A 26,425-nucleotide genomic window follows, 5' to 3' on the forward strand; every position below is an offset into this window, starting at 1 on the left:
TTGTCAACATGGCCAGATGAGTTGGCAGAGGTAACCAGAACCTCAACCCAGGTCTCCAGCCTCCTGGCTGGGCTCTCCCGGAACAAGACCCAGGAAGGTGGGCGATAGCTGCGAACGGGACTGGGGTGGAGGGGAAGAGGAGCCCCGCGGGCGGCCCAATCGAGTGCTAGGGTGCCTGGGGCGACTCAGGCCTCTTCCCCTCCCCAGGCACCCGGGCCGCACTTCCTGCTGAGGACTGCGGGGGAGGTGGGGGGGCGCGGGCTCAGGGCCGGCTCCTCCCGGGCGCCGCCTCTCGGTTTCTCCCTCCACCGCAGGCCAGAGGCCAAGGGTTAGGGAGGCGGGACTCCGTCCCTGCCCCAAATTCCTCGTGGGGCTAAGGCCTGGCAGCGCCTCGGTTGCTCCGAGAGAGGACTGAGGAGTAGCGGGTGGCAAGGGTGGTCAGGGTGCAGGCCCCCAGCCCAAGGTCTACAGCTCGAGGTCCAGTGGGGGGCGTGGCCACGGACGGGGCGTGGCCGGGCCGCGGTCCGGTGGGCGGAGCTGGTTCGGGGGCGTGGTCGAAGCGGGGGCGGGTTCGCAGGAAACTTGAGTGCCCGCCCCCGGCCGCGCGCCCCGCCCCGGCCCCCGCCTCCGGGTCCCGCCTTCGCGTCCCTTCCTTCCCGGGCTGGCAGGCGGGCCGCGGCGGCGGCAGGCGGATGACCGGCGGACCTGCGGGCGCCAACCCCTCGCTCCCTCCCTCGGCCGCCGGCTTCCTTTTGTCTTTCTGGGCGGCGATGCGCGCAGGGCCCGCGCGGCGGCTGCGGGCTCACGGAAGCCCGCGCGTTTAGCTACCCCTCGGGTCTCCGCGCTGGTCCCGGGCAGGGGCCCGCGCCCGCCGCCACCGCCACCGGCGCAACTTGGGCTCGAGAAGCCAGCGGACCGCGTCCTGCACCGGAGCCGGTAGGGCAGGGGCGGGCTGCGGGACTGCGGGAGGGCAGTCGTGTGCACTGGCGTGAGCTGCGATCGGTCTCTCAGCGTGCGTGAGTGTGTGTGTGCGTGTGCGTGTGTGTGTGTGCGTGTGTTGGGGTGCCTGGGTTTCTCTGCGTGGTGGAGTTTGGGTGACCGCGAGTCGTGGCGTGTCTCCGGAATGGCGTGTCCTCGTGGGGATCCCTGTGTGTTCTTGGGATGAACGTTTTGAATTGCGTTTGTGGAATTGTGTGTCGGGGCGCAGTTGCTGGTGGGGACCGGTGCCAGGCGGGTGTCGTGTGTGCGCAGAGCGGGGGTGGCGGGGTGGGCGTGGGCGGTGTGGCCCGGAGAGCCGAGTCCCTGGTCCCCGCCGGTCGGCGCAGTGCGGAGCTTAGAAGCAGGGGGAAGGCTGGGACCCGACGGGGCGAGCTCTGGCCTCTTGGGCGGCGGGGCTAGCCCCGCCCGGAGGCTGGTCCGAGCGGCCCACGTGGGTAGCCTGTGAGCTTCGACGGAGGGTGGGGGCCCGAGCGGCTGCGATCAGCTCCCTGCTCCCGGACGGTGAGCGGGGCGTGGGGGAGACCGCCGAGCTCTGGCCTGGTGACCCGCACTGCGACCTCAGCCCGACACACCACCTTCTTGGGTCTCCGTTTGCCCTTCTTTTAAATGGGCACAGCTCCTTCCTCAGGAGCTGTCGTGACAGTTCGAATGGGAACGCACTAAAGATAGCTCTCGTCCCAGTACCTGGCACGTAGTAGGTGCTGCGTTGATGGGATTAGCAGCTTGCGTTTTTTAATATTTGATTTTGCTTTATTATGGGTGGGGTGCTTATATTTCTCCTCCTGCGGCGGTTCGTGCCTCTCTCTCGGCCCTCACTTAACAACGAAGCAGGGAGATTCGAGAAAGTTTAGGCTGCTGGGTGCGCTGCCTTCTCGCCGCACCTCCGGGGCCGTGGGGCGCCGCCTCCGGGGGCGCGGGAGCGCGCAGCGACGGGCGCGGGCTCTTCTCCAGCCCCGGAGGCTCCCGCGCCGGTGCTGGGGTCCCTCTCCTGGCCGGAAGGCAGCGGTTGCGGACTCGGGAGCCGTTTTGTTCAACAAGTGCCTAGTTCCTGGGGGATATAGCCCGTGGAATCAGAGAGCCAAGTGGCGCTCCCTACTGACGCGGTTCTCGCATTCTGCCTGGCCTGGTCACACCGAAGGCCACCCCCACTTCCTTTTTAAAAGGCCAATATCAATTCCATCCTGGGGAAAATGTTTGCCAGGAAGGTCCTGCTGCGGGCCTCACAATGGACACCTTCCAGTCTCACCCCTAACTCCTCTAGTTCCAGCTCCCTTGCCTGAGGCCCAAGTGGGTATGAGAGCCTTCCTTCTAGTCTCACATCTTAATTTTAAAAATATTTAGTTTTGAAATAGACATTGAACTGCACTGTCTATGCACACTGCTCTGCCTGGGATTCAGTCCTGGGCGGCACCCTTCTAACCTCACCTGAACACTGGCTCAGAGCCAGCAAGGCATCTGTGGGTTGCAGTGCCTGCCACCTTCTGCCCCAGCCAGTGGTTCCTTCCTTCACAGCCTTGGTTTCTTGCTCTCAGGACTCTTTCCAGTGTGAAAACAACCTTTAAGCAAGGGAGCAACAAACAGATCTTGTTGGTGCCCCAGGCTCTCAAAACGGAGCACTGGAGAGAAGTGGGTTGGGGCAGGGATACTGGGCCTGGCTGCCTTTGGTGGAGATGTGTTTCCTGAGCCCCAGGTGCTCCCCCTTAGTGCTCTCCTGGCATCCTTTGCAGGCTTCTGTGACACCAGAGCAGAAACCTCAGTTTGGGTTATTGGATTTGCCTCCAGCCAAGGCTATGATGGGGAGGTCTTGGGCCTGATGGCTGTAAGCTGATTTTTCATCCTGATTTGGTGTCAGGGGTTCACTTAGAATGCAACCCTTTTTCTGTTTCATCTAATGATTTTATAATATCCTAGAAGATAAAAGGGCTTTTGATCTGAATCCTACTCTTTTCCCCATAATCAGATTCAATAATGATTTTTTTAAAAAATCAATCTGGCTTTCTCAGCTCGGAAGACAGACCAAAAGGCTGTTTTGTTTTGTTTTCCTAGTTAAAGCCAGCCCTTTGTCTCAAGCAGTCCGGTGTTTTGGCACTAGATCTATTTCTGTTTCACTTTTGAAAGGGCCTGTAATTGCTGCGCTCTTGAGGTTTCATTGGATAATGTGCCAGAGGGAAGGCCCAGGGGCTCTGTCTCTCCCTGGTCTTAGGACTTGGCGTCACCTTTTGGTTTTCCTGCTGTCTTTGGGTGCCACTTTAATGTATTTTAAAGATGTAGCTGTCAATGTGCCATAGCAGTTTGGGAGTCATGGTTTCGGGAATCAGATTTATGGAAGGCTATTGGGCCTGTGGAGAAGCCAAAATCAAGCGAAAAACCCCAGAAGAAAAGAGATTTGCCCCAACTCCAGTCCAGGACCCATTCACTTCCTAAGAGCTCTCCTAGAGAGAGATTTGAAGAGAAATAGAATAACTGAAACAAATTGCTTCAGAGTTTATCTCAGGGCTGTGCAGAATTAGAAATCTAAGCTGTCATAGGAGGAGTGGGCTCACCTAGCTCCATCCCTACCTGAAACTGCTAGGAGTTTCCTTTGGCCAGGTGGTCCCAACACCTGCCTTCAGAGTTCTCCAAGCACATTTCCAGGGGTTGTCATTCACAGTCAGTACCCCGCTGACTGCCTGGGGCCAGTTCTGTCTCTAGCACCATGCTGAGCACCTGCAAAATGCAGCTTTCTCTCCATTACTCAATGTGTCTTTCTCCCAAACTTACTCCAGGACCTCATATTGCTACTCATAAATGATGACGTACCAGGCTCGATCATGAGCCAGTGATAATCTAGGCTGCTAACAAGCAGCCCCAGGGTTTATTTGGTACCAATGGTTAAGCTACTTGGCAGCTCAACCTTTATCTCCAGTGGGATCAGGTTTGTATTAGGATTTGGACCTAAACTGCCTGTGTGCTGTGGGAAGGTACTTTCAATTGATGAATTCCCGCCAGACTTGATGGGGGACTTGGTGTGTTTTGCTAGTCAGTGCCTGATGTCATTGTGCGCTGGGAGGGAAGGGACATTTGGAGTTAGATGAGCAGATGCTTGTAGATTGTAATCATGCTGTAGTTTGGGGTTCCCCTTCTCTCACAGTCTCATTAGGTTTCTTTGTTGTTTTCATGCCATGTAAGGCCACAGCTGAGAATCTCATGTAGCTCTGGTTCTGTTCCCTTTGGGTTGGGTTTCTAATCTGGGGTTGCCAGAGGGTAATTGCTTATGGAGATTTACTGAGATGGGCTTATGAGCTTTCTTAGTGCCACTTGTCCTATGGGGGGAATGTTTCTTCTTTCAAATCACTTTCTACCCCCTCCCCAATTGGTGGGGCTCTAGAGGTGCAGGTTGTAATATAACTCCAGGTAATCAATAGTTTGACAGGTGGAACATTTCTTCCGTGCTGATGAGCAAGGTATAAGTCTAAAGAATTTTTTTTTTTAATCATCTGAAAAGCACAGTAAATCCTTTAGAGAGCCCTACCTTGGCCATGTCGTTTCAAGTAAAATTGAATTTCAGAGGCAGAGCTTCACATCTCTGTATTTATGAGGCATGACTAACTCAAGACACCCTTCCGGAGACCTGCGGTGCTGCCCTCCCCTCCAGCATGGTGTGGGGGTCTTCTTGGGGCTGTTTTTCCTTTTCCTACTACACCCCCTGCTTGCTAATCCAGTGGCTGTGTTTTCTGGGGACTGAATTTGTTTCTTTCAGTGCTTGAAGTACAACCAGGTCGGCAGGAAGCCAGGAGCCTGGGGGTGGAGGTGCCGGCTCAGCCCCACCTGTAGCAGTGATGGGCCTCTGGCCTTTGACTAAGAAAACTCAAGATTGTTCAATACTCCATGGTTAGGGGGGCAGAGTCCTGAAGGAGGGAGGAGGGCTTTGGGAGGTGCGTGGTTCCCCTCACAGGGCTTCTCTGATTTCACATTAGTGCTCTGTGTCCTCAATATCTTTCCCTGCTCCCTGGGAAGAATCCCTGGGGCAGGCACTATACCAAGTGTGTCTCTGGAGCAGTCTCCTTCACGTGTCCCTGTCCCCCAGCTGAGCTACCGTGCTCACGTCTGCACCGGCAGGCAACACAGCCTGTGTTCTCTGTGTGAGCTACGGCCCCAGCCCTGTCCCCCAGGATGGTGTCCAGTGCGATGGAGCAGGACTCCCCTCTCCCGTGGAAACTGCATCTTGTACCCGATACGCCCACAGGGCCTCCTCCTCGTCTGTCAGAGCTCTATGTCTCAGGAGAGTTTAGGGGCTCTTTCCCCTCCCTCAATGCACCTGCCTGACCAGGTCAGTGCTCCCTGTGGCCCTGGTCTCTCCTTCCCAGCCCCGAGCCTCTCTTCCCATGCAGCAAACCCTGGAGTCTGGCATCTGGTTCCTCCATTGCAGCCAGTTTGCTGCTCAGAACACAGATTTCATCATCTTGCTCCCTCGCCCCTCCCCACGCCAGGTTGTTCTCTTGCTCAGTGAACATCAGTGAACGTTGGACTCTGCTGCCAGCCCTGAGTTAAGGGTTAGGGCTGGGGTCTGGGGAGATCATCAACAAGCCCTGATGCTCTGGTGCCAGCAGAGAAACTTCTGTCCCCAGCTAGGGCCAAAGGGACTTCTGCAGAAGCATCTTTTGACCTGATGCCTGGAAGAGGGATGGGCCGTGGAGCGGCTGGAATTAGGGCTGGATATTCAGTGCCTCTGTGTTCTCTCCCACCCATATTTCTTTATCTGCAAGATTCCTGCTCATCCTTTTTTTTAAAAAAATATATTAACAGTAATATTAAGAAATATATAGTAATTCATATGAAATATCCCCATTTTAAGTGTACAATTCATTGGTGTCTGATAAATTTATAGAGGTATAGAGTTGTCACCAGAATCCCTTTTAGGATTTTTTCATCATCCAGAAAAGATGTCTAGTCCCTATTTGCACTTGTTCCCGGACCCCAAGCCCCAGCCACTGGCGGCCACCGGTGGATCAGCTTTTTGATTCTCTGCACTTGCCTTTTCTTCCTCCCGTCTCAGGTTTGGTTCAAGGGCCTCTTCTGTGACGCCTTCCTGAAGGCTTCCCGTCAGGCTTGGTCTCTGGCTCAGTGCCACCCAAGGGGACTGAGTGCTTGTTCATCTCCCTGCTGTCTCCTGGCCTCCCCTGCCGCACCTAGCCCAGCTCTGCTGTCCGCAGTGTCCTCAAGGCATGTTGACTGGGCCAGCTGGAGCTGCTTTTCCCACATTTCTTCTGTCCACGTCCGGAGTGTCTAGAAGAGTGTTGACGTTGGGATACGGGGTTTGCAAGGTGCCAGATGGTGTGGGGCCCTGCTGCATTCATTATCTTGTTCCACCAAGAACCTGTGAGGCAAAGGGCATTGGACTAATTTTTTAAATGAAAAAACCAAAGAGTCCCAGAACAAAATGAATAGCCCAAGGCTACCCATAAGCAGAAAATACTAGAACCAAGAATGGAATCAGGTCACTTTCTCTTCTGTCCTATTTTGGTCATAATTATATGTCTTCCTATGGCTTGGCTTGGGCCGATGCTCAATTTTTCCTGTACAAGTCTCGTCATCCCGTCCAAAGCTGTGGAAGTGCCTTTCAGGGCATGAGTGGTACCAGATGCATCTTCATTTGCCCTCGGATCTGGTCCACAGCTGAACTCCATAAGTACATAAGATTCTAGTAAATATGTGGGGGGCCTTGGAGAGGGAGTGGCTGGCTGAACACAGTGGACTGTATGGTTTTACACCCTTGCATCTCAGAAGTGGTCCTCACCTTGTGTATTGGGTTTTGAGGTGACCAGCAGAGGACACCCAGTTTGACAAATGTAAAGGAGGTCTCTTGCTCTCACTGAGGTAGCAAACTCCCGCTGTGAACCGTAAGAACATCTTGTTTGTTTCAGCTTGGATCAGGGTTACATTCTCATTTCAAAATATCTCAGGGAGCTATCTGGGTGTTAGGATCAGGGAGTCCTGGATTTGAATCTTAGTCTCTGCTGTGTATCTGAGCCCACTTCCTCACGTACAGAAGGGGCTTCTAGGCCCATTTAGAGCATCACAGGAAACACAGCTATGGGCACCAGTGAGTCTTTGGCTGGCTATTTGTGTGTATTAATGGTGGTGGACTTTGTCACAGTTTAAGTCTTCATGGCTATAAGTACCTCCTCTGCCACTAATTATTCCATTTCAAATTCTGGTTGAAGACATTTAATGTCAGAGTCTTTGTATGCAGATGTGCATGAAGGCTTCAAAAGGAAGCCACTGACTGTCAGTTTGGAGTTTGGGGAGCTGCCATTTTGGGTCTTTCTAGCTTCACATCTTCTGAGAAGCATCTCTTAGGGTCCCTACTCACCCACGGTAACCCTGAACTTGGGGACTGCACAGAGATTCTGCAGGCTATTCCCCAGACATAAGGAGGCCTCACCCTCTTGATCCTTCCCCTGGAGTGCGGAGGAAGCATCTGCTGAGTTTGGATGTGTGCGCGAGCAGACTGAGGACTGCTGGGAACACTCACAGCGCCATTCTGAGTGGCTGTGTGTGGATGGCAACGCCCTCCCCTCCGGCAGCAAGATGTTCAACTCTGCTTTCTGTCTGTGCATTTAACGGGTGTTTCCTGAAAACAGAATGGATGCTAGTCCCCACCTTTCCCTGTCACTCCTGTCCTTTCCATTTGCTGCCCTCTAGTCCATTTCTGGAGAGAAGTGAGAACCTCTTTAAATCAATCACCTGTGCATAAAAAAAAAAAAATCCTCCCCAGGATTGTGCAGTGTTCCTTACTCAATGCATGTGGCTGGGGAACTTCTGGCCAAGGGAATATGGATGTCCCGAAGGTAGCCCAGACCAGGACCTGAGGCAGGGCCATGGGCAGCAGGACGGTGGCTCCCCAACCTCCCAGCCCTCACCCTAGAGTCGGTAGCAGTGGCAAGAATGAGCTTCTTTAAAATTCCTTCAGCCAGGCTCAGTGGCACACACCTGTAATCCCAGCAGCTCAGAGGCTGAGGCAGGAGGACTGCAAGTTCGAAGCCAGCCTCAGCAACTTAGGAAGACCCTAAACAACTCAGCAAGACCCTGTCTTTAAATAAAATACATAAAAGGGCTGGGGATGTGTCTCAGTGGGTAAGCACCCCTGAGGTCAATCGCTGGTACCCCTCCAAAAAAATCCCTTCAGCTGTGCCATTGGGTCCCTGGTTTCTGGCATGACCTAGACAGTGTGGTGGGGCTTTGACCTCTAGCAGTGGACATAAAACCCAGGTGGCTTTGCAGGTCTTCCCAGTCAGCCCAGGTGGACATAGGCCTTTGGTGGAGTTGGGGTGAAGGTCTTTGGCTTGTCTGGTGGCTGCTTTCCCCTTTTTTTCTGAAATGCAAATGATGAATGGCCACTTTTGTTAATATATGTTTTTGGAGATAAACTGTTACTGGACATGAAAACAGAATGGCATGGCCAGCGGTCCTTGGAGTTTGCTGTCAGGTGGGTGCTTATGGATTTTGGAATTGCTTCCCCCAGTGTTAGTGAGAGTGGGGAGAGAGAATGTAGCACAGGAAAGGGATTCCAAGTTTTCTCTCACAGGATCCTCCAAGTAACGCAAAGGGCTCATTATGACTCATAATTCCTTCCCCCATGGCTTGTTTTGGGCCAGATGCTGGCTCCCCAAGACAAACATGTCATCATAGTCACTATATCACCATGATCACTATCATCACCACCACAGTCACTATCATTTTTATCTTCAGCATCACTACTGTCACCATCACCACGATCACCGTCATCATTACCATCATGACCGCCTTCACTGTCATCATGACCACCATCACCATCACCACCATGATCACCAACACCACCGAGGTCACCATCATTACCATCACTATCACCACACCACCATCACTAACATCGCCCTCACTACCACGATCGCCATCACCACTGTCATCACACAGTCGCAATCTTGATTCTCAGTCTTTGGGCCATTGTGTCACATTGCCATCCCAGCTCTTCTTTACAGTCTTCCTGCCGTTTGAGGGGAGTGGAAGGGAGGATTGTAGATACAGAGAACTCAATGGATGGGTGGTGCAATGTGATTCTGAAAGTGGCTCCATGAGAATTACTGCTGTGGAAGATCCTGGGCCGGGAAGTCTCACCTGCTTTCAGGCCCAGCAGCAAGCCAGTGTTACCTGCTCTGTGCTGCTCTCCTTTGCCCTCTAGGGAGGACAGATTATTCTGGATGGAGCCTGGCCTTATTCCTGGGCATCATATTTGTCCACGTCTCCCAGGGCAGTGGGCCTCTTCAGTTAGGACCCTGATGAATTTCTCCTTGATGATCCTCCATTCCTGGTACCACGGGCCTGGAACACGTGAATGCCCAGAGGTCTGGTGTAACCGCCCCCCACGCTTTCAGCTGTAGGATGGCGAGTACCTTGAATTATTTAAAATCTTCACAGTTTGCCTGAAGGGCTTGCTTTGCAGGCCTGAGTGGTCAGTGCACTAGTGTGTTTTCTGTGCACGTCGTTGATTGGTGCATGTTTGTTCTATGCATTTGTTAAAATTACAGTGCAGTGGTCTGGAAGCCATCAAGTCTTTAGGGGTTGGTGGAGTGGCCCCCATTCCATTATTAATGTCTGGTTTTGACTTGGCATAAGAAATGCTTCCTCTCCAGATTTCAGCTTCCTCATTTGGCAAATGGGGCTTATGGCTAGGTAACCCCTAAATCCACCATCAGCTCAACAATTCAGGAAAAGTGTTTAAAAATGTAAACTTGCATGGTAGTTACACCCAATGCAGAGCACAGAGAGAGTCTGCATTGCTAAACTGACTCCGAAAAAATGAACTAGAAAACATAGACACCTTGGCAACTGCATATTAAGAGGTGGTGTTGCAATTCAGAAGGGGAAATTTGGGGAGCATAGGTAGAAGGAGACATGGGGGTTGGAAGGGACTGAAGTTAGGGTAGGGGCTCTGTGTGTTGGTGTCATCTGCCTGTCACCAGTCAACCTTTTCTTTTAGCTTCCTGTACTAAGGGAGCTGGGATTAAGAAGACAGGGGCTCATGGTTAAAGGAGAGAACTGGCGGGATGATTGCAGTGTGTTAGTTCTGGGGAGAGCAAGGTGGAGGTCGGCGGATGAGCTGGTCCTTAGGCTCTAGACCCAGTGCCTTATTTAGACACCGTTTCCTATTCCCTAAGAGGATGCTCCAGCAAGAAAAGCCGCTGCGGAGGAGATTGCCCTCCTTATTATAGCAGTGCTTTTATGTTCTTCCTGGAAAGTTACACCACTGATCACCTGAGAGACTGGTAAACTGAACTCCTTGTTTTGACTAATTGCAAATTAAAGAAAAGTCCACATTAGGAAGTATTGTACAGGAAGAGTAATCATATAATTTCAGACAAAAAGTATATTTAGTACTGCAGACTCCTAACCGGATTTTGCCTCCATTTGAAGTTTCTAGTGAATTCTTCAGAATCCTTTGATATTAGCATATTAGTGGTGGTAGGATAATAGGAATTAGTTAAAGGGGTTGAAAATCAGCGCCAAAGCGTTTCTCCTAAGCATGGGATTGAGAGGCATGATATAGAATTATACACGGAGCTTTACTTCACTTAATGTTTGCAAGAGAAAAAACTCAGAGAAAGCAGATGGGAAGGGAGGACACTCAGTGGTTCATAGTGGGTGATGGATGGGATCACGGTGGCTTCTCTCCTGCTTTTTCATATTTCTATACATTCTGAGTTTTCCACTGGGCATGTGTTACTTTGGCAATTAGAAAGAAAAATGGTCTTAAAAGGAACGCCAGTGCCATTCCTTGTTTGCACGTGTATCTGGCTTACCCTCTTAATTTGCCTGGCAGACTTCCTCTCTGTCCTCAGACTGGCTGGAACCCATAACTTCCATACTTGTGATTATTTGAATTAATGGAAATTTGTCATAATGCACCATTAGAATTTGTTAAGTGAATCTAAATTCAATACTGAGCAAGTGCATTAACTGGATATAAAGAAAGACGTTCTGAGTCTTCTGAGAAATTCACCGTTGGAGTGTGGCAGGGTGCAGATGTTCATGGTGCAGCGTCTTTCTTGAATGTGGGTGTCCACTTGACCTGGGGGAGGCTTTGTGGCTCCTGCTGTTTTCACCTTGGAATTTGATGTCCTAGTACCACAGTCCCTGCTTCCCTGGGAAGCATCTCCTTCCTGTCTCCCTAGCTGGCTAATATGTTCCGGCTCCCTTTCTGAAAATAACCTTTTCTGTACCTACCCTGCCCCTCCTGCATGACCCCCAGGGAATGGACCTGCTGGTCTCCAGCCCTGTGAATCGGAGGGCTCCTGGTGGGGATCCTTCCTCCTCTCCCTGTGACTCAGACCTCAGTTGACGTTGGCTTGACTGTATTTATGTGCTGGCCGGGAAGCCATCTCAGCCTTCATTAGGGCCATGCCTGACTTCCAAAAGATGTTCATCCCCAGCATTTTTCAGAGGTTTAATCTGAGTCCAGGATATTGAGTCAGCGATGGAAAGTTATGAAAAGAGGCCAGCCGTCAGAGAAACTGCCTAATATGAAAGATTAATTCCAGGGTGAGGGAGGGGGAGAGATGCTGAGGACGGGCCACCTCCAGGCAAATAACAGGCATAAAATGGGGGATCCCGAGGTTGCATTGCTGTGAGCTCAGCGTCTGCGTATAGTTTCTTGAATTAGAGATTTAATAAATCACCTCTTTATAGTCTGCTATCTGTATTTATGATCTGGAAAAAGAAGATTGCAATTATCAGCAAAATTCCATCATATCTGGTACATAATTTCAGGATCTTCACCAACCACAAGGAAGCCAAATTAAAAAAAAAAAAAAAATATATATATATATATATATATATATATATATATATATGCTGTGTTCGGAAATTGTTCCTTTAAATGCTGGGTCCTTAGGTTTTTCCAGGATCCAACACTGAGGCAGGAAGCATGCTCTCCCATCACTGGAGACAGGTAGGTTGCTATGGAGACCAGGTATGGCACGGTGGTTTCCTGGGTGGTTTCCTGGGTATACCAGTTGTCCCGAAAGAGGAATAAGCCTCATTGTGGGGGAGATTTCTGGAAGAGTGAGTGTGAATTAAGTTTTTCTAAAACAAAGGTCAGGCATTCTAATTGAGGTATCTGGCATAATTTTGCCTTCAGTTCTGTTTCGCTTAATTATTAATGCTGCACCCTCCCTTTTCCTGCCAGATATGCTTAAATGCATCAAGACCGTTGATCCAAAACAACAACAAAGTCTTAATAAAGCTAGGGATGCTTCTTTAGTGCTGTTGATGATTATCCTTTAGAACTCAACAGATTGAGCTTTTGCACTTCTGTGACCAAAAGACCTGACAGGAACAGTTTTAAAGGAGGAAAAGTGTCCTTGGCACTCACAGAGGTCTCAGTCCGTAGATGGCCAGCTCCACTGTTCTAGGTCCGAGGTGAGGAAGGACACCCTGGTGGAAGGAGTACAGAGGAAAGCAGCCCAGGACATCCCACCAGGAAGCAGAGAGCGTTGCACTCACCGAGGGCAAAAGAGGTACCCAAAGACATGCCCCCATGCCTCCTCCAGCCACACGCTGCCTGCCTACAGTTACCACCTGTTAATCCACCTCAGGGGTTTAAGGTCTCATAACCCAATCTCCTCATCCCCAGACTTTCTTGCATTGTCTCACACATGAGCTTTTGGGGGAACATTTTCTATCTAAAACAGTTATATGTTATATGCCAGCCTTGATGTGGGCCCTGTGGCATCGCTGAAGCTAGCCTGCCGGACCCTGCCCTGTGGGCTGTGTTATGGCAGATCCCTGTGGGCTGTGTTGTGACATGATCCCTGTGGGCTGTGTTGTGACATGATCCCTGTGGGCTGTGTCATGGCATGATCCCTGTGTTAGTCAGCTTTTCACTGCTGTGTCAAAATACCTGAGACGGAGGAAGAGCCGATTTTAGCTCATGGTTTCACAGGTGTCAATCCATGGTGGTTGGCCCTGTTGCTCCTCTGTGGCAGCAGAGTACATCACGGTAGGAGCACATGGCAGAGAGGCCTGTTCATCTCGCGATGACCAGGAAACAAAGAGAAAGAATTTGGGGCCACCATGCCAATATCCCCTCCAAGGGCACACCCCACGACCTAACTTCCTTCCACTCGGACCCATTTCCTGAATGTTCTACTACCTCCTGATCGTGCCCCAGGCTGATGACCAAGCTTATGGCATTTGGGAGACATTTAAGATCCGAACCGTAACAATCACAGGCTCCGGGAAAGTGAGGAGGACCCGGGCTGACCTACTCCTGACTCAGCGCCAGCCCCCGTGAGAGCCCGGGTGGAATCTTGGCGGGAGGTGGGGGAGGGGATGCCAGCGGGTGACATCTGCTTGTTTGATCTGTTGTTACTCACAGCGCTTCCAGTCAGCCCTGGTAACTTTGTACCCTAAGGCAGGCCTGCCGCACCTCCTCTTGGGAGCTCCCTGTTCCCTGGTGCCTAGAGGGGTCTTGGGCGGTTGGTGGGGAGCTCCTGGCAGTGCTTGGTCTGCTGAATGCTCGCAGTGCCCTTCCTCCTGCCATCTGGCTGGGCTTCGGCCCCCTGCAGCCCCTGCACAGCAGCAGTCAGAGTCCTGCACTCTGTCCTCCCCCAGCTCCGGGAGCCACCCGCAGACGCCTGCTTGGCACATGCTTGGTGACTCATGGGGGCCACAGGGGCCTCGTACCCACCTGAGAAGGTGCATGTGGTGCAAAAGGAAGCTGTGGCAGAGCCGGGCGTGGGCGATGGGGAAGACCCCTGCCTCTGCCCGGCATGACCTGGGTCCCTAGCTCAGAGGGTGAAAACGGGCCTCAGCCTCGCGTGCCCTGGGTGCAGACACCCGGCTTTGGCGTTCCCGTTGGGAAGACCAGGTTTCTTGAGGCTGACTGACTCCCTTATGGTCTAGGGGAGTGACCGGGCCATGCTTTGTGAAGGGAAGGACTCTTCCTGTGGCCCTGTCCTCACGCTCCCTGAGGCCCACAGCACCCACCCCTGTGCCTGCTGCACACCCTGGGGTCCTTCAGACCCACTCTTCCTTTTTTTTTGTTTTTGCAGTGCTGGGGGTGGAATGCAGGGCCTCACACACGCAGGGCAAGCCCTCCACCGCTGAGCCACGCCCATCCCCGGGCCTCCCTTTTGATGGGCCCTGCCTGACAGCATCTGTTTTCTCATCTGTGAAATGGGAATAACGCCCCTTGCCTCACAGGCCTGTTGTAATAATTATCCTTAAACCTCTACAAACTGTAGAGTGCCATACCCATGCAGGCGCCAGGGCTCTGGACTCTGCCTGCGCCCTGGCACGTGACTGTCAGACGTCACCGATTGCCCTGCGGGAGGGGGGTGTTATGGCTCCCTGTGGAAGTTCCTTCCCCCCTCTGGCCAGCCTGTGCCTTTCATTTTCCTCCTGCAGGATGTGAGGCCCGAGCCTCACCGAGGAAAGACACGTGCCTCTGCTCGCCCACCTCCAGGACTGTCCGACGTCCGCCAGGCCCGGGCAGCCTGGGAACTGAGCACCCAGATTCAAACGCGCCTTCAAACCCAGCCAGCCGAGCCCGACTCAAAGGCCTGACTCGGGCAGCTCCCCTTGAACCTGTTCCCGAGGGCGGCCACCTCTGGATCCCTGGTGTCAGTAACAAGCTGGGCATGTGGGCACCTGCACCTTAAATCCTCGGGGACTTGCTTCACAGCTGACTAAGGCCTCATGAAGTGTAGCTGGCCCTGGGCACAGGGGACACCGGCGGCAGGTCTTGGGTCTTGAATTGTGGGGAAGGGGAAGCACATGTTGGTTCTCAGCACCAAGAGAAGAGCTCGCTTCATGGCTACCCGCCCACCCAGGGCTGTCCTGCTCTCGCAGCCTCCTGTCCCCTCCCAGGTCATGGCTTTGCTTTAGGCTGCCCTTTCCTGCCAGAAGCCTCCTGGGCTTTTCCCGAGGCCCTGGCCATCTGCAAGACTCCGGCCTGACCGTTCACTTCCAAACCAGGGCCATCATCTTTTCATCTGGCTGGGGACCTCCTAAAGGCAGGGACCGTGTTCAGCAGTCTCTGCAAAAACTGGACCTGGAGGGAGAACCCCCGGGTGAGAGACGCCCTGTCAGCAGCGAGCGCTGTCACTCAAGCTGTCACTCACCCAGTGACTCACAGGCTGTCTGCCAGACTGCATGACAAGGACGGTCCAGCAGGAACCCTGCCCTCCCTACGTTTCTACTTGAGAGCAATGGACAGGACAGTAGTGTGCCGATCACATAGTGTAGGGTAGCGGCCCTCCGCAGGGAGGGGACGGTGACAAAGAGCAGTGACTGCAGGAGGAGTTCTCTGTGGTGGGGGTAAGAGAGGGAGGGGCTTGCTCTGGTTTATGAATGAAAAACTTTAAAAATTCAGGGATGGGCTGTGGCTCAGTGGCAGCGTGCTTGCCTAGCATGTGTGAGGCACTGGGTTCGATTCTGTTGTTTTATAAATGAACAAAAGAAGAAAAACTTTTAAAATTAAGATATAGCTCACATATCACAAAAACAGCAGTTTAAAGATGAATGTACAACTCACTTGTTTTCTAGTATCACGAGGGTGAGCGTCCACTGCTACTGATTCAAGAATCTTTTCATCATTCCCCGGAGAAATCCTCTGGCTGTCAGCCTGCACTCCTCCATCTCCCGCCCCAGGCCCTGGAAGCCAGTGATTCATGTCTTATCTCTCTGGATTTGCCTGTTCTGGGCATTGCAGATAAATGGTCGTAAAATATGTGGCCTCTGTGTCTGGCTCGTTCGTTGCGCACAATGTTTCTGTGGCTCTTCCGTGTGGCAGCATTATTATACCCCACTGCACGGCTGGGCCACGTGTGGGTTCACTTCTCTGTGGATGGACATTTGGGTCGTTTTCACTGCAGGTTGTTACAGATGACGCCACCGCCGGGACCTTCGTGCACAGTTTCCGTGCGGACGCACGTTTTCATTTCTTTCAGGTATACAGAGAGACAGGTACATAGTGTGGTCAGAATGCAAAGGGAAGGTGACCTTCGAGCAAAGTCTTGAAAGACACAAGGGCGTGGCCGAGGAGGGACTGACAGACACTGGAAGAGCAAGTGCAAGGACCTCTCTCCCAAGAGCCTCGCCGTCCTAGCCAGGGGCACCCAGAGAGTTTTGGTGATGAGAGGTTAAGTTCAAGGCCGGTTGAAAGGGCTTCCGTTTCTGAATAAAGACCCCAAACCCCAAGACAGACGGCTTTTGGCCCCTCTATCTTCTTCCTGCTTGGAAAGCTGATATAATTTCTAGAAGTAGGGCAGCCCTCTTGTGACATGAGGCTAAATCCATGTGCTCAGGACCACGAAGCAGAAGAAAACTGGGTGCTTGATGGCCTCTTGAACCCTGCCTGAGCCCTGGGCCCTTCCCCTGTTGTTCTGTTTTGTGACACAAAGAGAACTATTTCTTGCCTAAACCACTACTTGTCAGGTTTTATATTGTTTGCAGCCAAAAGCATCCTCATGGATGCAGTGTTTAACACAGAACATGTCATTCCAAGTCCCCCAGCTTGATCACTGCCCACAGGCCTGGGAGACATTCCAGCCCCTCCCTCTCTGCCTCACTCCCCCCATCCCAGGGCTCAGGCCTCTGAGACGGCCAGGGTTCAGGTCCCCCCCAGCCGGCGACTTAGACCCTGTTTATTGGCAGCTCCGAGCACCCTGCCCCTCTCCGGGCTTCCTCACCTGCTGCCTCTGCTGCTGGGGATCTCTGGCTGCCCCTCCCCACCTGCCCCTGGCCAGCACCCACTCAGTTTTCAAGAAGCACGCTGGGCATCTCCAGTGACAGGTCCTGTTCCCAGGTGTCCCCCGTGAGCTTCGCACTTGACATCATCCATCGTCCCAGTGGAGAGGGGCCAGTCTGCCCCTCGATTCCACTTTGGGTCTGGCCTTGGGCCTCTGCCTGGCGCAGGGTGGATGGAACTAAGAGGAGTCCAGGCTGTGGCCTGCTGGGGGTTCCAGGTGTGGGCGCCGTGTGAGGCACCCTCCTACCCCGTCCCTGGAGCCGGCCCGTCTTCCACAGGCCTGGCCGAGCTCCACCTTGGGCGCCAGAACCACTCCTCATTTATAACAGGAACAGCAGGAACAGGCACAGTCTGTGTGTCATACACATAAACGAGGGCCATGGGTCATCCCACAGTGACCTTTGGGGTGTCCAGCCCAGGGTTCTCCCAGGCCCCGGGGACATCAACGAGCATTGCAGCTACTTCACAGAGATGAGCTCCTCGTCTTCCATTTTTAAATGTGGGCCAAGAGCACACTCTGAAGGATGAACTTGACAGCCCAGGGTTTGTCTTCTCAGGGAAGAGGAGCATTAGGCAAAAGGGACTTTAAGAAATTCAGGTGAGGGCTGGGACTGTGGCTCAGTGGCAGAGCTCTTGCCTCGCACGTGTGAGGCACTGGGTTCGATTCTCAGCACCACATATAAATGAATAAATAAAAATCAGGGTCCATTGACAACTAAAAGAAATATTTAAAAAAAAGAAGAAAGAAATTCAGGTGGGAATCTTTGCACTCACAGTTAAGAGCATGAGCCGCAGCCAGCTGTTTTCAGGGTCTCCCTGTTGGTGGGCCCTGTGGTTATTAAGGGTGAAACCCAGACTGTGCTGTTATGTAAAAGCCAATTAAAATAAATTAAATGCAAATAACTAGTTCATTGTAATGTTAATTTTGAGCTCCGGATCAATCAGAGGTTGTGGAAATGCCAAAGTTGTTAAGACTCTGGTTACCATGGCAGCCGCCCTACACTGTAAGTGGCCTGTTGTGCAGAAATCTCCTGGGCCAGCTCTGTAGTAATGCTCTGCAGGGGCCCAGCGCTCTGAGGTCAGTCTGGGTTCCGGAGACCTGGTGAGCTCAAGACCAGACTCACCCACAACTACCTGTTGGTGACCTTGGGGGAGAAAGTAATTTCCCTTCTGCCTCCATTTCCTGCTTTGGGGATAGCACTCAACAGCCTGGGTAGCGGGACGTTGGGCGCCTGCTGTGTCAGCCCCATTTTGGGGGAGTGACAGCAGGTGCAGACCCTGCCCTGCCTGTCCACTGATCTTTGGTGACAGTGGCAGTCCTTCCGTCCTCTTGCCTGGAGGCAGCTGGTACCTGGCGGGTGGAGCTGTTCTGCTGGGGTCGCTGGGTTCTGAACTGGTGCCTCTCACCTTTAGCCTCAGGATCCCTCTCCACCCTCGGGGTTTTCAATCCAGACACGTTCTTTCCCATCATCACTTAGACTGACCTGTTTCAGCCCCAGCCCGAGGCCTTAAGTCCTTAGACAGGACTGTTATATAGAGGATGACTTGTCCCTGACTCTGGGTCGAGGTGGCAGTGCCAGGGGGGGTAAGGGCCGTGATTTGGGTGGGGTTGCTGCTCTCCTGGGACTTGGCCTTTCCCGCTCCTGCTTCTGCAGAGCTTTGCTCAGAGCTGGTCTCGGTGGCCTCCCTTCCCAGCACCCAGCTGACCTGGCCTCGAGGGGAAGGCCGCGGGCCCCGGGCAGAGTGGCCTCCTGACACAGCCTGTGGCTCTAAGATGCCGCAAGCGCAGCTGCAAGTGCATATCAAGCACCTGCCGCAGGTGCCGCCTGGCTTCCTCGCGTCCCCGGGGCCCTGCTTCTCCAGGCTCACTTGGGGCCAGTCAGTGCAGCTGGGAGCTGGCTGCTGGTCTGTTTCCTTATGGCACGGAGTCTGGCTGGTCTTGCCCCACTCTGGGGAGCAGCAGGGAAGTGAAAAAGCAGTTGGGGACATAGTGCTCAGGAAACACGTTATTTCACTGTCATCTGACCTGCTGCAGATCATCCCTGAGCGTTTGCCTGGAAGTGTGGCCCCGGAGGGAGCAGAGGGTCAGGAGAGGAAAGGATGGTGTCCCCATGGGCCTGTCCTTTGTCCTCTCTTGAGGTGCCAAGACTCCATCTCAGGTGTCAGTGCCTTGAGGGTGACCAGGTCCCAGAGGGACCACACCCCAGGGGCAGAGGTTCCACGGGAGAACGGGCCTTCCTTCCAGTCTCTTCTGGGGGGTGTGGAGTGAATTACGTTCGGGTAGATAGAGGTTTATCCACCTTTCCTCGGAGTTGCTTCTCCAAATGAGTGCAGGGCGGGCTCCCTGGGAAGGTGTGGGGGTTGCAGTGTGTGGAAGGAGTTGGCCGCCATCCTCGGGTTGTTAACAGCAGATGGTGGGAGCCCTGTGGTTGATCCTGTTTTCAAAGGTTAGGGTGGGACAGGCAGTTGGTGGGGTACTATCCACCTGGGTGTGTGCAGCTGGCTGGCCTTCCACCTGTGCCCTGAGCTGTGCCTTGTCACCTGCAAGGTAGGCCAGGCCGCCCCACCCTGGCCTGTGCACCCAGTTAGGCTGAGAATTGAAGCCCTGCAGCTGGCCTGAGGCCCGCTAGTCCCGGGCACGGGGAGGATTTGTGCGGCCTCTCCGGTGCTTGCTCTCCTCCTGGGCACCTGAGTAAGTGAGTGACACATGGGTGGTTCTCCCTGGGAAGACCGGGCAGTGTCCCCCTCTCACCTCCCTGTGCATTTGGAATTGGCCAGCGCTCGGGAGCAGGTGCACGAGGCTCCCAGCCTGAGCAGCTGGCCATCGCAGCCTCCCATCCCATCTCCACGCTGCATCCCAGGGAGCTGGGCCGCTGCCATTCCCCAGACTCTCTGCCCTTTCCTTCTGTCTCCTGGCTCTTGGTCTTTGCTGACTGTTTAGCTCAGCCCCAGGCCCCAGGTCTCCTGACCACCCTCCTTCCCCAAGCCCAGGGAGCGCTTCTGCTGGGTGGGAGTGCGCTGGGACGCACCCTCCTCACACTGTGCGCGTGGCATCTCGGAGGGAGGAGTGCAGTCGCCTCCCAGTGGCCTCTGCCGCCTGTGGAAGGGCTCTGTCACCTGGGTCCATCTGGAGTCCTTCACCCTCCCCACCCTCCTGGGTGTGCAGCCACGGCTGAGTGGAGAGTGTTTTGTATTCCATGTTAAACAGAATTTCAAGACGGGTCTGTTACCCAGAATGTGTAGTAAGTCCTAGGTCACTCTCGACGTGCAGTTACTTCCTCCAGCTCTGCGCTGGGGTGAGCCTGGTGGGCTTCGAGGTTCTTTGCTCCGTGGCTCTGTGAACTTCAAGCAAGTCACTTAACTGAGTCTGAGGTTCTTAACATGTAAGTCCCACTGACCTGAAAGGCTGCATGAGGATTATATGAGCTATCATGTGTCAAAGTGCTATATTCATGTTAGTTCCTTTGTCTTATTAATATTGGGGAGCAATGGATTTTTTTTTCTGACTTGGTTTTTATTTTAAGACTAGGACAGGGCCACTTAACATCGTCATCTGTGGGTGTGAGCACTCTTACCTTCAGCGAGCACTTAATGTTGGCCAAGAGCCTTGGCTTGTTCCAGTAGAGAATGGAGTTATTTAGAGCCAAACTGTAGGGGGCCTAATTCTCTGGGAAGCGTTTTCTGCAGATGGTGTTAGCGCTAATGACTTACTATATGTGTATCCATAAGTGGGTGATTTATGGCTCACGCCAGACCACAGCTTTTCATTTCCAGAACTCCATTTGTAATGGCCTATTAGATTTAGTAAGTGTGAAGGACTTAAGTCGAGGCTGCCTCCATCCTTGAGCTGCGGATAGAGCCTGGCCCTGTGGGATGTGGAGGGGCAGCCTCGGGGACAGCACCCCTGAACGGAGCCCCGGGCTCTGTGTCTGCTTTGTCTCCCAGGAACTCCCCAGTAGGCAGGCGATGGCCAGGATCCCGTTTCACAGACAACACTGAGACCCAGAGAGGTCAATGGCAGTTCCTAGGTGACAGATCTGCTTTGGAACTTGGTGTGTCTGCCCCTCGGCTGGCAGTGCCAGAGCAGAGCAGGTCTGTGCCCCTTATTGACCAGTGCGGTTGGTGGTGCCCCGTGTGTGCCAGCTGGGCTGTGCTCAGGGGTGCCCAGGCAGCTGGTGAGGCACCGTTCTGGGAGGGTGTTTCTGGAAGAAGCTGGGCTTGGGATCAGCGGGCTGAGCTTGAATCAGCAGTTGGCCTTGGATCCCTTGAGGGTCTGGATAGGCACAAAGAGGGAGGGGGGTGAACTTGCTCTCCCTTCTCTCCTGCCTTGGGACGCTGAGCTCCTGGCTCTCAGGTCTTCGCCTTGGATTAGAATCCACACCACGGGCTGTCCCGTGTCCCCAGCTTGCAGAGTCAGGTGGTGGGGTTTCTCCTCGGCCTGCAGGATTCTGTGAGCCGATGCCTTACAGTAGGTCTCTGTTTATCTCCGTATGTCTTGCTGGCTCTGTTTCTCTGGAGAACCAGACTAACACAAACAAGATCTGAGTTACTCCCCCACCTCTCTGCTCCAGATACTTGGGTACGTGGGGAGTTGTTGGGGGAAGTTAATTATTATGCAGATTCCTACCCTTCCTGCACCTCTGGGCCTCAAAGCCCCCAGAGGGCCCTCTCAGAATGCCCTTAAACGGCCCTGGGGGTCTTATGCACCCACTGCCCCACTTTGTGAATCTGTCTTCCAGCGGGATCCCCACATCTCTCCTATGAGGTCCCGTCCTGACCCCAGACCCCAGGGTATGTGGCTTACAGGGTCAAGGCTTTGTGACGTGATGCAGATCAAGGATCTTGAAATGGGGAGAGTGTCCTTGATCACAAGGAGGACCTGCTGTTATCATAGTAGGAAACCTAGCTGGGCACGGAGTGCAGCCTGTAAACCCAGTGACTTGGGAGGCTGAGGCAGGAGGATCACAAGTTCAAGGCCAGTCTGGGAAACTTGGTGACACCCTGTCTCAAAACAAAATCAAAGGGCTGGGGAAGTAGTTGAGTGTTAGAGTACTTGTCTGGCACAGGCAGGTCCTGGGTTCAGTCCCCAGTGCTACACATAGGCGTGTAGGCACACACACGCACACACACAAGAGAACCTGTCTCAGCTGTCAGCACCCTGAAGGAGATGTGACTGTGGAGGTGTGCACAGAGGCACAGTCCTGAGGCTCTGTGGACGGAGGAAGGGGCCACCAGCCAAGGAATGCAGGTGGCCTATGGAAGCTGGAAAAGGCCAGGAAACAGAGTCTGCCTTACACCTCCAGAAGGAACACACAGCCCTGCTGACCCTTCCCTCCCAGGGAGACCGGCAGAGCCCCTCTGAGGAGCAGAACTGTATTAAAATGAAGTCGTTTCAACACGAGCAGCAGACTTGGCTCCAGCCTCTTCCTCAGAGCCGTGCACTTCCCCAGCTTCCCGGCTCCAGTCCGTGAATCTCAGTCCTGCTGAGGCCCAGATTCTGGGCTCTAGGTGGGTGCATGGTTCCCCACCCCTAATGGAGTGGTGGCAGCTGGCCCCTGCTAACTGACGGCCTTGAGGGCATGGGCTGTGGCCCTGAAGAGCTGCTTGAGGGTCCGAGAGTCTCTGTTTACGCCCCCTGAGCTGAACAGCAGAGCCATGCTGTCAGTACATCTGTGCAAATGGGCCCTGGCCTTGGAGACTGTTAAATCTTGGTCCCTTTTTTGGTGGGGGTCTACTGGGGATTGAACCCTGGGGCACTCGGCCACTGAGCCCCATCCCCAGCCCTATTTTGTATTTTAGAGACAGGGTCTCACTGAGTTGCTTAGCGCCTTGCTTTTGCTGAGGCTGGCTTTGAACTTGCGATCTTCCTGCCTCAGCCTCCCAAGCCGCTGGGATTATAGGCTTGTTGGTTGTTTTGGTCCCCACCCCCCCTTTTAGAGACTTCAACGTGTGTGGCAAGTTAGAGGGGCTTCTTTCTCAGTGTGGCCCGGTGATCTCTGAGCCTGCTCAGGGGTCTTGTGTGGGCACCACAGGGCGTGGGGCTGCGTAAGAGGGACGGTGATGATTCTGAACTTTTGGGTGATGTTCACGATTTACTGAGTGCTTATTCCTGCTGGGTACCTTAAGGACCTTGGTTAGGAGACCTTGGTGAGCAACACTGGATCCCGAGGCGGAGGTGGGAGGGATGCAGGCCAGCACTGCCCCTCCCACTGCCCCTGAGCTCCTGCCAGGGATAGTGCCCAACCCCAGGGTGGGGGCAGCCCTTGCTCAGGCTGCCATAACAAAGTGGGGGCCTTAGATGACAGAAATGTATCCCCAGTGTGAAGACCTGTAAGTAGAGGTGAGAAACTGGTTGTCCAGATTAGAACCCTAGCTCAACTTCAAATTTACCTAAAGAAACCAAGATCCAAAAACAAAACACAGCAAAAAAACAACACCCCCCCCAAAAAAAAAACCAAAAAACTAAACCCACAATTTCAATGTAAAATTCAACGTTAACCTAAAGAACAGCTCTTTAGGAAAAGGAAATAACTCTAAAGTAAAAAGTGAAATGTACATAGTTGGCTGAAAAGCCACCGTCGGCTGAGAAAGCGTTCAAGCTCAGCGCTCACAAACCCTCACCTCAACTGCTTAGCCTCGCCTCCGCCACCCTGCTGGACCCCTGGTCATGAATAGGAGTGGCACTGTGAATACCAGTGACAAAGCACGGTCCTTTCCTTGCATCAGTTTCTTTCAGACCAGATGATCACTGATAGTAACAATTTAATAAAACAGCCTCGTTAGTGAAAGCCTCATTAATAACACTGTTAGCTCCATGCAGGGATGCACCTAAGGAAAGAGCAACTCTGGACAAACCCCTCCCTGCTCACCAGGAACCCCACGGCTGGCCTCCTGGTGTCCGAGACATCGCCTGCCTGGTGACATGTTCAGTGGCCAGTGTCCGGACCGTGTGGAGACAGCATAGTCATTTGCTCCTTAGATGGGGACTTGTGTGAATAGCTAAATGAGGGTCTGACTCTCTCTTACTTGCAGTCGGTGAGACTGAGCTTCCCTCGATGAGGTAGGAATAAAATAATAAGACGAGACTACACTATGAAGCTTCATTTAATTAGTTCATGTAAAGAATGTATTAAACTTCCACTAGAGACAGCAGCCTACCTATGGGTTAAATTTTTCTTTTTTTAAATATTTATTTATTTTTATTTTTTAGTTGTAGTTGGACACAATATGTTTATTTTATTTTTATGTGGTGCTGAGGATCGAACCCAGGGCCTCGCATGTGCTAGGCGAGTGCTCTACTGCTGAGCCACAACCCCAGCCCTGGGTTAAATTTTTCTACTGGGTGACCTTGAAGTATAAAATAACCTCTGAATGATGTTTACCTAGGCGATGCAAGTCAAGGTCGACAAATCATTAATTGACTCAACAATTAATTATCGGGACAGGCTGCTGGGAGCACCAGTCCTATTTTAGAGTCCATATCAACACTAGGGTTTGCGATCCTGCCATGGAGCTGGACTTCCTAATGGTGTAACCGCTATTAATGGCTCGTTTGTTCAACGATGAAGGTCCCACATGCTCTTGAGTTCAGACAGGAGCAATCCAGGTCAGTTTCTATCTATTTAATGCTTCTCCTAGTAGGACAAGGCAAGAGAAATAAGGCCAGCTCCCCAAAGTGCCCTCCAACTAGATAGGTGACATAATCTTAACCTAGTATCCCGCTCCCTGCCCCAGCGCCGGGCTTGCTGAGGGGCGGAGCCAGGTGAGTGCGTCAGACCTAAAGCTTCAGAGTGGCCTCAGCTCCTCCTCTGAGCAGCGTGTCTGTGTGAACTCTTCCTGGGCCCCCCAGGCCACTTTGCCATGGCAGTGCAGTTGACTCAGTCTGAGAGCTGGGTGTAGGTCGGCAGGGCTGGTGTCCCCCGAGACCACTCACTGCGTCTGGTAGGAGTGGTCTTCCTCCGTGTCCTCACGTGGTCATCCCTCTGTTCTGAGCACACCAGATTAGGACCCACCTGATGACCCAATTTGGTCGTAACTACCTCTTTAAGGAAACCGAGTCCAAAAACAGCGATACTCTGTGATGCTCGGGCTAAGGCTTAGCGTATGGATTTGGGGGCCACAGTTCAGCCCGTAACACGTGGGAATGATGGCATCCACCTGAGCAGGTTGCTAAGAGGATTACTGCTCATGGCGGTGTGCTTAGCACATCTGAGAGGCAGCAGCCGGCGTGCTGACGGACAAGTGACGTTCCCTGAGGTTCTTGCCATGTCCCCTCTGAGCCAGTGTTCCTCCCGTGTGGACCCTGTCCATCTGCGTGAGGATGCAGGTTCCCAGCCCTGCCCCAGGCCTGGTGAGTGGTGGCCTCGGGTGCCCCAGGAGTATTCTGAGCACACTGGTGTGAGCCCCTCCAGAGCCTGAGGCTCTGCCGCCCAGCACCTCCGGCTGCTGCCCCTCTGCCCCCTTGCCATCTTGGCTCATCCCTCCTCCCTTCTCCTGTGGGCGGGTGGTCCCCTTTCTCGTGGCTCCAAAGCCGTTTCTCGTCCTGTGTGCACCTACACCAGCCTCCACTTCCTTCAGGGACTTGCCAGAAGGCTGCAGAGTGCGGCCCTGCCAGGGACTGCCTGGTGTCCCTGTGGTGCTTCTGGCCATACTCCTGCCGCACTCCTAGGTGCCCTTGGCCACCTGCCATCTGTGCACACACAGTCCCTCTGCCCCGGAGCCTTGCACATGCCCTGTCATGCCCAGCCCGAATACTCTCCCTCCTCATCTGTCCCCAGGTGTCACGCCTCCTCCTTCGTTGTCTCCATCTCCCAAGGGAACCTGCATCCTCCAAGCACAGGGCTGGGTTCCTTCCTGGGTCCTTGTTGCTTGGACACCACTTCTGAACTGGAGATGCTGGGAAATCCTGCTGGTGTGTGAAGTGAGCGGGGTGATCTGGGGCAGGGCACGCACCCTCAGGAGCTGTCCCCTACACAGCTGATGTGAAAGTCGGCACTCGCTGTGTGATCAGACTGGGTGCCCTGGCACGGGGAGCAGCGTGGCACTTTGCCTCAGACTCCGCAGTTCCACCGCCACCTCCCTACCCGGACTCTGCGGTGTCTTGAAGCGCCCTCCCCCCTCTGAGGACCTGTTTCTAGTCCTCAGTGGACGCGGAAATGAAGAAGCCACCATCGGCTGCTTTGTCACATCATGGTACCTGTCTGGCCCCTGGCTGACTTGCTGCCCTGCTGGTGGAGTGCCCTGGGTGGGGCTTGGTGAGGAACCCGTGTCACCTGCTTCATACCCTCTGGCTCTGCACATTTGGGCTGCAGCGCCCCAGTCGCGGCTTGCACCAGGCTAGTCAGGGACTTGGGCTGAGCTGCTGATTTTAAACTGCTCTGCAGGGGAGTCACCTCAGGTGCAGGGAACTGGAGTAAGTGGGTGGCCCTGTCCCTCTGCCATCTCCTAAGCCTGCATTTTATCACTATTTGGGGTAAGGCTTAATTTTAAAATCCTTAGCCAAATGTTTGAAACACAAACAGGACCTGTGAAGCCCTCCAGCCCCAACTTTCTCTTGTGCCTGAAACAAATCCTTTCACAACTGTAGGGGTTCAGGAGGTCATGGGGTCAGGCCAAGCAGGTCCTGGGTGTCCCTAAGAGCTGTCGTGGGAGCCAAAGAGG

The 26,425-nt window shown here is 53.5% G+C and overlaps 1 protein-coding gene across 2 annotated transcripts in view; it reads left to right on the top strand.

Annotated features, from left to right (window-relative positions):
* Positions 1 to 668: 668 nt before the first annotated feature.
* Hpcal1 (hippocalcin like 1) overlaps positions 669 to 26,425 on the top strand; it is an 89,854-nt gene continuing 64,097 nt past the window's right edge. For both annotated transcript variants that reach the window (XM_026395062.2, XM_026395136.2), the window contains exon 1: positions 669 to 936. The gene's annotated coding sequence lies outside the window, so the exon portion shown is untranslated. The remainder of the gene's footprint in view (positions 937 to 26,425) is intronic.

This window comes from Urocitellus parryii, chromosome 12 (assembly GCF_045843805.1).
Source record: "Urocitellus parryii isolate mUroPar1 chromosome 12, mUroPar1.hap1, whole genome shotgun sequence".
In the NCBI taxonomy this organism is placed as follows: domain Eukaryota; kingdom Metazoa; phylum Chordata; class Mammalia; order Rodentia; family Sciuridae; genus Urocitellus; species Urocitellus parryii.